At 43.1% G+C, this 9980-nt stretch overlaps 1 long non-coding RNA gene across 2 annotated transcripts; it reads right to left on the bottom strand.

Moving 5' to 3' along the window:
• Positions 1–309: 309 nt before the first annotated feature.
• LOC120054070 lies at positions 310–8249 on the bottom strand. Of its 2 annotated transcripts, none has more exons than XR_005477563.1 (3): positions 8200–8249; positions 817–910; positions 310–733 (listed from the first exon to the last, which is right to left on the bottom strand). It is a non-coding gene; the product is annotated as an uncharacterized LOC120054070 (long non-coding RNA). The 2 variants fall into 2 exon arrangements; XR_005477562.1 differs by lacking the exon at positions 8200–8249 and adding an exon at positions 1308–1421.
• Between the last annotated feature and the right edge of the window lie 1731 nt (positions 8250–9980).

Genomic DNA, 9980 nt, shown 5'->3' with positions numbered 1-9980 from the left:
GCAGATGGTTGGAGTCTTACAATGTTTATTAATCCAAAGGAGTAGGCAAGAGAATGGTCGTGGACAGGCAAAAAGGTCAAAACCAGATCAGAGTCCAGGAGGTACAGAGTAGCAGAATGGTCAGGCAGGCGGGTACAAAGTCCAGAAACAGGCAAGGATCAAAACCGGGAGGACTAGAAAAATGAGAATGCAAAAAGCAGGAGAACGGGGAAACCGCTGGTTGACTTGGAAACATACAAGACAAACCGGCACAGAGACACAGGAAACACAGGAATAAATACACTGGGGAAATTAAGCGACACCTGGAGAGGGTGGAGACAATCACAAGGACGGGTGAAATAGATCAGGGTGTGACACATTTCTGACTGGGAAGCCATTTTTTTAAGCCAGAAGTTTACATAACATAAAATACATTGCCTTCCATAACTCCAAATAGTGGACAATGTTGGGAGTTCTGTGGGTTCTCACAGCACAGGTGGCACAGAAATATTTTTCTGAGCCACAATCCCCGCAGCACCATAGCTCAGCCTCCTCCAAAACTCTACACACACTGCAGATGGTGTTGGGTGGAGGACATTCCAGCTCCACTGCAGGCATGTGGAGTAGCTCCCTCAACCCCTTCCAGTCCTCAACATCAGCTGCCTTCGTTTTTATGCTGGTGGAGGAGGTGCATCACTGCAGCTGACCACAACTTCTGTTGCAGAGGGAACCGGCTCTGTTCTCCCAGTACTCTCTAGAGAGTAGTGACCATTGTTACTGAGTAGACTATCCTGGTTCAATTACGTTGAACAGAACTGAATAGAGCAACTTTCTCACCGATCCAAGTTGATGGCACGGGTGTACGCACTATCACGCTTCTGGTCAGGTCTCTGTAAACCAGCGTGGCTCTTTTTCTTCTAAAAGATGGCATCTGTAAAGAAAACAAAGATAGTGACAAATAAGTTTGATTTATTCTAAATTAAAATATATTATTAATTACATTTATATGATCTAATGCATAGGACACATAATGTGTCCACTCAAGAAAATGAAGTACTCCAACTGAACGCTCAATTCAGTTTGGACCATATTTGCAATGTTTTATTTCAATTGTACTAGTTTTTTTTGTATTTTTATTTTTAGATGTGGAGTTGATGCTGTGATATGATGCTACAAGAATAGCTGTGACTATCAGTCATACATACATACATACATACAGTGCGGTCCAAAATTATTGACACCCTTGATAAGGATAATTAAAATACCCAGCTATATTGTAAGTGAATATAAATATATAATATATATTATACACATGTATGGACATGTACCTCTTTTACCACACGGACCTCTTTCCTCCAAGCTCTCAGGTCCCAGACATGGCAGGATAACCTACAGACATTTAATAGGACCTCTGCTCACTTTTCTTTTTAATATATATATATATAAAAGCCACATTTTGCAAAGCCACATTTTTAAAACACAAAAAAACAGTATTCACTTGACTCCATGTTAACCACACAGAACAAAGTTATACAAGCAGAAACTTGTTGAAACACTGTGCGATGTTTAAAACGATGAGAAATCGCAGAATGGTGATTTTACTAAATGACTGAAGAGTTTGACTGTGTGATATTAGGTGACTTCTTGTGTAAATATTTTCCGTCTGGATTTTAATGATTTGTATGGCAATACTGAAAAGCATGAAAACAGCTTACAAAGTCAAAGGCCACACAAACCTGCACGGTATTACAGCATCACAATTAAAACAACCAGTAAAAAAAAAAAGGAATAGGCTGAGAGGCTGGAATTTGAAAAGGGTGCATAAGATGTTAAAAATTACATCAAGCAATTACCACCCACAGGTGTATCATAATGCATGACTAATGGAGTTACTTGGCTTACACTCAATTATTTTCTTATAGGGAATCTAAAGACAGTTAGGGGTAGGAAGTTGTACTTCGCATGGACATTAAGTAGTCTCCAGAGACAGGTGTGGGCTTCAACAAGCTTGAGACAGGAATATTTTGGGCATCTTGGCTAATGGATGATTATTGTTGGAATTGTTATAATGTACCATTTAATACTTGCCTAGTCCAGTGGTTCTCAACTTTTTTGGTCATTGTAGGCCCAATTACATCTTGCTCTGCCCATAATGCCCCAAAAGTACCCCCCATATGCATTTTAAATTTTAACGGCACATAATATGAAATTAGTCTAAGTACCCACTTTGGATATTGGTTCCTGGTTATATGAATGGTGTAAGCATTGGCTAGAGAGAGTTTAAATCCATGCGAGAAAGTGTACTAGTGCACACTTCGAGAAAAGTATGGAGATTTAAAACAGAGACAGGAGACGCAGCCAAAGAAATTAAACGCAGCCTAAATCCGAAAACAGGAAATTTAAACCGAAAAGACTGCTAATGCAAAATTGCAAATCGTTTTAAATTGATTATATATTCAGATCGATTTGCAATCAAGAAATGTTCTTCCCTACTATGGGACATATTAGCGGGCTATCCCGGGGTAAAAACACTTTTTAAAATCCATTACATTAGCTTTGTAAATCATCGTTTAAAAAAATAATGTGATTACGTACCTGTGACGAAGGGAAAGGACGTCAGAAGCTCTTCTAATTTTAGTTACAGCACTATAAAAATGGGAATTACCGCCACTAACGTATACGGGGTGTAATAACAGCCGTGGTTGAAGCTCTTTGCCTACTCGGAAATTACGATAGAAAACATTGATTTGAACCTACTGACCAACTGGTGGGTCAGTTGGCGTCCCACTCTGATTCATATCGCATGATTTCTGATAGTTCTCGATTATATCGACTGATTGGTTCTGTAGGGGTGATAAAATAGGCCTGCAAGTGGGGAAGAGGAGGAGCTCAGCGGACCCTTCATGTCCGAAATTAATTTAGCCATTCATTGTCGTCATTGCGCTCCGTAGAGTTGCTAATTTCTTGAGTTCTCGTGTCAATTAACTTGTGACATTCCTGGATTACTCATTATATTAATAAAGTCTAAATCAGTCAACAAATATAGTCAGTTTAAAAAGTGTAAGGCTACAAGACCGTACATATTTGGCTGTGTTGGCAAAATCACTAGCTACGTATCACATTGAGCCAAGCAGGGAGAAGCTGACTGTTGTCACAGTTCCAAGACAAGTCAGAAACGTTCAGCTAACCCTACACCAATGACGGCGGTGGATCTCAAAACTGTATTTGGATCTGCGTTAAGTAGAAATTATATCCTTCACCACCATCGTTTTATGACTGTCACACCCTGACCTTAGAGATCCTTTTTATGTCTCTAATTTGGTTGGTCAGGGCATGAGTTTGGGTGGGCATTCTATGTCTGGTGTTCTATGTTGTCCTTGTTTTGTATTTCTATGTGTTTGGCCTGGTATGGTTCCCAATCAGAGGCAGCTGTCTATCGTTGTCTCTGATTGAGAACCATACTTAGGTAGCCTGTTCCCACCTGTGTTTGTGGGTAGTTGTTTTCTGTTTTGTGTGTATACCTTACAGAACTGTTTCGTTTCGTTCTCTCTCTTTGTTGTTTTTGTCATTTCAGTGTTCAGTTTATTTTATAACATTAAAATGAACACTTACCACGCTGCACCTCGGTCCTTTTCTCCTTCAGCCCGCGACGATCGTTACAATGACAGATATCTCGAAACAGTCATCATGACTTGTATAACTAACAAAGGAGTTTTGAAGTTGAGGGTGCAGTATTTATGAAGTTTGGCAATGAGGATGAAAACTAGCATAGTCTAGCCAGCTAGCTTAGCCAAGGAAAACTGGCGAAAATTTGCTTGGGCCTAGTGCGCACGCACTAGGAGACAGATTGTAGTTTTTATGCCCTGATATAAGGCGCTGGTGGCGGAAAGTTTGATTAAACAATTTAGAGACTCACACACGTACAACGCATGAGGTAGGCCTACTTTTAATAAAAAATAAACAATTGTCCGTTTTATAACTGAAAATGTTGAATTATTTGTGTAAAACTAACAGTGAAATATAACTCAGACTCATCCTCTGGTTTCAAAACCGAAGTCCAAACTCTGGCGGTATGGTAGCTGAAATATATGGCAGTTGCTTGGTAATAATAAGAAACAAAACCAGCAGAGAGCTTTCGACACACCCACTCCATTCCACACGCCCTTTACTTTCCTTTCCATACACCTACTCGCCCATACTCCTGTCGCCATATTGGGATGCAGCTACCCCCCTTCTCCTCTATTGTAGGTTTTGTGCGTCGGCGGGCAACCGCAGGGTGCATGTGATGAGTCTAGTGCAGTAGTGCCTAGTTAGAGGTTAGTTGCATGCCCGCTTAGCACGTGCTTGCATACACTCGCTTACAGTTTGCTGCCACTGGCTAGCACTTGTGGTGAATTGGGAGCAGCTTCATGCACAAGTCTCCCCTTGTCGGTACAACGCCTCTCCATGACTAAGACTCCCGTCGGACCTCCTCGTGGCAACACACGTTAACTGGTTGTCTTGAAACTCCAGGCTAACCGGCAGGGATCTCGGAGCTGCAGTGGGCCCCAGAGATGCGTCTATACAGGCCCACCTCTGTGTGGACACGCCCTGACAGCCACCAACCACTGCCCCACTGCCTTGTGGGTTAGTCTGGTACGACAAAGGCTAGGGGAGCACACCCTGAGAGAAAAGCAGCGTGCTGGCGGACGCTGGCAGATTGGTGTTCTGGCAGCCTCCTGCAGCTGTGGAAGATACTAGTTGTCCTGGTTACCCCCCTTGCCACTGGAATTTCACCTTTGTACAGTGAAGTAGTGCTGTTGGGGATTGTGCACCCTCAGCAGCACTTTAAATAACTGCCTTGTTGCAGGTATCCACTTCTGACCTCGGTGAAGCCATCAACCGGAAACCGGACTAAAGTGTGGTGGCTTTGGGGTATCAGGTGGCGGGGGCAGGAGTGAATGAACCAGGAGCCCTTAATTAGACCCCTGCACGCCAGAGGCACAGGACTATTATGGTCGCCAGCAGTTGGGACACTGACGATAATAGCAATAGACCCCATCAGAGAACAGCTTTGATTGCTGCAGAACTAAGGCACTACAACATTGACATTGCTGCCCTGACTGAGACCAGGTTCCTGGATGAAGGTTCCCTGAAAGAGGAGGGAGAAAGTTACAACTTCTTCTGGAAAGGTTACCCTCCAGGTGGACAACATCAGCACGGTGTGGGACTGGCAATTAAGAACAGCCTTCTACCCAGCCTCACTGAAACACGGCATAAGTGAAAAACTCATGTCTCTCCGTTTCCCCCTAGGCACGTGCATACGCACCTACGTTACCATCTGAAAATGAGGCAAAGGACTGCTTCTACCAGTCACTAGATGAGGGCCTTCACCACATCCCCAGGAATGACAAGATCTTTCTGCTGGGTGGCTTCAACGCTAGGGTGGGACAGAACAACAGGATATGGAGTGGAGTAATGGATAGGCATGTTGTTGGCCAGGTCAATGAGAACGGAATGAGACTGCTAACTCTATGTGCCAAGCATGATCTCATTGTCACCAAAAACCTTGTTCCAGCAGAAGAACAAATATAAAACATCATGGATTCACCCACACGCCAAACACTAGCACCTGATCGGCTACAGTACGTCATAATGAGAAGTTCTGACACTAATGACGTCCTGCTGACACGTGCCATGAGGGGTGCAGAATGCTGGACAGATCCCTGTATGATACTGGCTAAACTCCAGGTGAGAATACGTCCCCCCCAACACCTGCAGAAGTCCAGTAAGAGGCGTCTGCACTTTACCCGGCTTGAGAAAGCTGCAGAAAGGGACGAGTTCCGTCGCTCTCTCGCTGAAAGGCTGAGGGAGACTGAGCCTCTTCTGAACGCAGAGGACCCCATGGACCAGAAGTGGGCATCTATTAGCTCATCTGTGGATCTGTTGGGGCAGTATGCAAATTGGAGTGGATCTAGGGTTAATGGTGTTGATGTGAGCCATGACCAGCCTTTCATGACTACAGACGTGAGTGCTACGGGTCATTTAGGCAGGTTACCTTAGTTGTAAGGACAGACACTGGGAGACAAGAAGCAAGTACAGGGAGTGAACATTTAATAAACAATGGACACGAAACAGAACACCTACAGTGTCTGGACGGGAAAAGTAAAGACATCAATGGTGACATGGGGATTAAACAGAGGAACAGACAGATGTAGGGAAGGAAATCAAAAACATGTAGGAGTACAGGTGAGTCCAATGAAGTGCTGATGCGTGTAACAAAGGTGACAGGTATGCGTAATGATGGGCAGCCTGGCACTCTCGGAGGGGGAGCGGGAGCAGGCGTGACAGTACCCCCGCCTCCTCTAGGGGCGCCACCCGCCGTCCCACCTAGGCAAGCCTGTCGGGCAGGCCGAGACATGGGCGCTGGACAAGCCGGCTGAGGCGTAGAAGCCCGCAAGCTGGCTGAGGCATGGGAGCCTGACGATCCGGCTGAGGCGTGAGAGCCTGACGATCCCGCTGAGGCATGACGTGGGAAGGGAGCCTGCCGAGCCAACCGAGGCAAGGGAACCTCTCGAGCCAGCTAAGGCATGGACGCCCAACAAGCCAGCTGAGGCACCTCCAGTTCCATCGGCAGCAGCACCTGGACCCAACGTCACCAACAAAAACTAAAACTCCCTGATGCTTCAAATTGTGGAGTCAGCATTTTATAAGGGCAGACGCTGGGAGACGAGAAACAAGTACAGGGAGTGAACATTTAAGAAATGGACATGAAACAGAACAGACTATGGTGGTCTGCTTGAAACATGTTGGTATTACAGACTCAGTAAGGGACAAGTTGAAAATGTCAGTGAAGACACTTGCCAGTTGGTCAGCGCATGCTCGGAGTACACGTCCTGGTAATCCGTCTGGCCCAGCGGCCTTGTGAATGTTTAAAGGTCTTACTCACATCGGCTGCGGAGAGCATAATCACACAGTCGTACGGAACAGCTAATGCTCTCATGCATGTTTCAGTGTTACTTGCCTCGGAACGAGCATAGAAGTTATGTAGTTCGTCTGGTAGGCTCGTGTCACTGGGCAGCTCTCGGCTGTGCTTCCCTTTGTAGTCTGTAAAAGTTTGCAAGTCCTGCCACATCCGACGAGTGTCAGTGACGGTGTAGTACGATTCAATCTTAGTCCTGTATTGATGCTGTGTCTGTTTGATGGTTCATTCGAGGTCATAGCGGGATTTATTATAAGCTTCTGGTTTAGAGTCCCACACCTTGAAAGCAGCAGCTACCAACTAGCTCAGTGCGAATGTTGCCTGTAACCCATGGCTTCTGGTTGGGGTATGTACGTACAGTCACTGTCGGGACGACGTCCTCGATGCACTTATTGATAAAGCCAGTGACTGATGTGGTGTACTCCTCAATGCCATCGGAAGAATCCCGGAACATATTCCAGTCTGTGCTAGCAAAACAGTCCTGTAGTTTAGCATCTGCTTTATCTGACCACTTTTTTATAGACCGAGTCACTGGTGCTTCCTGCTTTAATCTTTGCTTTTAACCTCTACGGACCCCCCCTCCCGGATCCGGGATCATCCTCATCAAAAAAGCTGACTAGCATAGCCTAGCCTAGCGCGACAGGGATATCATATAATATAATTTCATGAAATCACAAGTCCAATACAGCAAATGAAAGATAAACATCTTGTGAATCCAGCCATCATTTCCGATTTTTTAAATGTTTTACAGCGAAAACACAATATATATTTATATTAGCTCACCACAATAGCCAAACACACAACGCCATTTATTCACCGCCAACATAGCTTTCACAAAACCCACAAATAAAGATAAAATTAATCACTAACCTTTGAACAACTTCATCAGATGACAGTCTTATAACATCATGTTATACAATACATTTATGTTTTGTTTGAAAATGTGCATATTTAGAGCTACAAATCGTGGTTTTACATTGCGAATACGTAGCCATAATGCACCAAATTGTCTGGAGAAATTTTGGACAGTCACGTAATCTAACCAAAAAACTCATCATAAACTTTACTAAAAAATACATGTTGTACAGCAAATGAAAGATACACTGGTTCTTAATGCAACCGCTGTGTTAGATTAAAAAAAAAAATACTTTAGTACATAGTACAGCATGCATTATTGTGAGACAGCGCCCAGCAATTCTCCGCCTTGTTGGAGCCAACATATACCACAAAAATACAAAATATCATAAATATTCTCTTACCTTTGATGATCTTCCATCAGAATGTAGTGCAAGGAGTCCTATTTCCACAATAAATCGTTGTTTTGTTTTAGAATGTCCATTTCTTCTGTCGAATTAGCAACTTTGGCTAGCATTGTGGAGTGCACGTGTCCATCATCTCTTGGCGCATGGAACGAAAAATTCCAAAAGTCCCAATAAACTGGTCAAACTCGGTTGAAAATCCAACTTTATGATGTTTTTCTCATATGTATCCAATAAAATCCGAGCTGGAGCATTTCGTTGTGTATACCTAACATTTCAGAAGACAATGTGGGGTTCCCTGGTGCGCAGTTGAATACTGCCAATAGAGCGGACCTGTCACTCCAAAAGCTCTCTTTCGGTCTCACATCAAGCTAGACACCCCATTCAACATTCTACTGCCTGTTGACATCTAGTGGAAGGCGTATGAAGTGCATACAGATCCATAAATAAAAGGCAATTGAATAGGCAAGCCCTGACACGGAGCCCCATTTTCAAAATTTTCACTTCCTGTTTGGAAGTTTGCTGCCAAATTAGTTCTGTTTTACTCACAGATATAATTCAAACAGTTTTAGAAACTTCAGAGTGTTTTCTATCCAATAGTAATAATAATATGCATATTGTATGATCTAGAACAGAGTACGAGGCCGTTTAATTTGGGCACGATTTTTTCCCAAAGTGAATTCCCCGGCCATAACTAATTATGACAAATGTTAAGAAAATGTTGTGCAATGTAATAAAGTAATGACTTTTCAAATAAGTTACATTACAGGTTGTTGGCTGACAACCTTAGTTTTAGTGTTGGTCAGGACGTGAGCTGGGTGGGCATTCTATGTTGTGTGTCTAGTTTGTCCATTTCTATGTATGCCTGATATGGTTCTCAATTAGAGGCAGGTGTTTGTCATTGTCTCTGATTGGGAACCATATTTAGGTGGCTTGTTTTGTGTTGGGGTTTGTGGGTGGTTGTTTCCTGTCTTTGTGTTCTGCACCAGATAGGACTGTTTTCGGTTTTCACATTTATTGTTTTGTTGCTTGTAGTGTTCACGTTATATTCTTTATTAAATCATGTTGAACACTAGCCGCGCTGCGTTTTGGTCCTCTCCTTCATCGCAGGAAGAAAGCCGTAACAGAGAGGAAAACATTTGAGTAGCATAGCTAAGCAATTAAGTATCCTAATTGAGCACGCCCGCTTGTAGTCCTAAAACCCGGAAATAAGTTACCTCTGGTTCGTTCAGCCATCCTTATGGGAAAAATGAATGGGGAATGAATGTGGGAATTTAAGAATAGGGTTTTGGAATAAACGCCAAAAATAACACAGGCTTAGGCGATTTTATATGTTTTGTTCTATGAGATAATAGCATTCAGTTAACATGACCTTTATGAATCCTTTATTATGAATCCTTTGTGATTTCTTTTTTTTATTATTATATAAATTCAAAAAAATTCACAAAAAGTGACATTAGCTGATAAAGATTATCTCATAGAACAAAATGTATAAGATCTCCTAAGCTTGTGTTTAACACATACGCTTAATTCAGACTTCATGACATGGCTTATAAACAAATTGTAACGGCTGTCGCTCTCCTCATCCTCGGATGAGGTGAGGAGAGAAGGATCTTCAGACCAAAACGCAGCTTCAGGGAAATAAGCCATCTTTATTATAAATACGACGGCAACACGAAACAAAACAAAACACTTTCAAAACTACAAAAACAAGAAAACGACGTAGACGACAAAACCTGAACATGAACTTACTTAACTGAAACGTAAAACTCACGGACAGG

This window comes from Salvelinus namaycush, chromosome 9, assembly GCF_016432855.1.
Source record: "Salvelinus namaycush isolate Seneca chromosome 9, SaNama_1.0, whole genome shotgun sequence".
In the NCBI taxonomy this organism is placed as follows: domain Eukaryota; kingdom Metazoa; phylum Chordata; class Actinopteri; order Salmoniformes; family Salmonidae; genus Salvelinus; species Salvelinus namaycush.
This window is presented reverse-complemented; position numbering and strand designations above follow the sequence as displayed.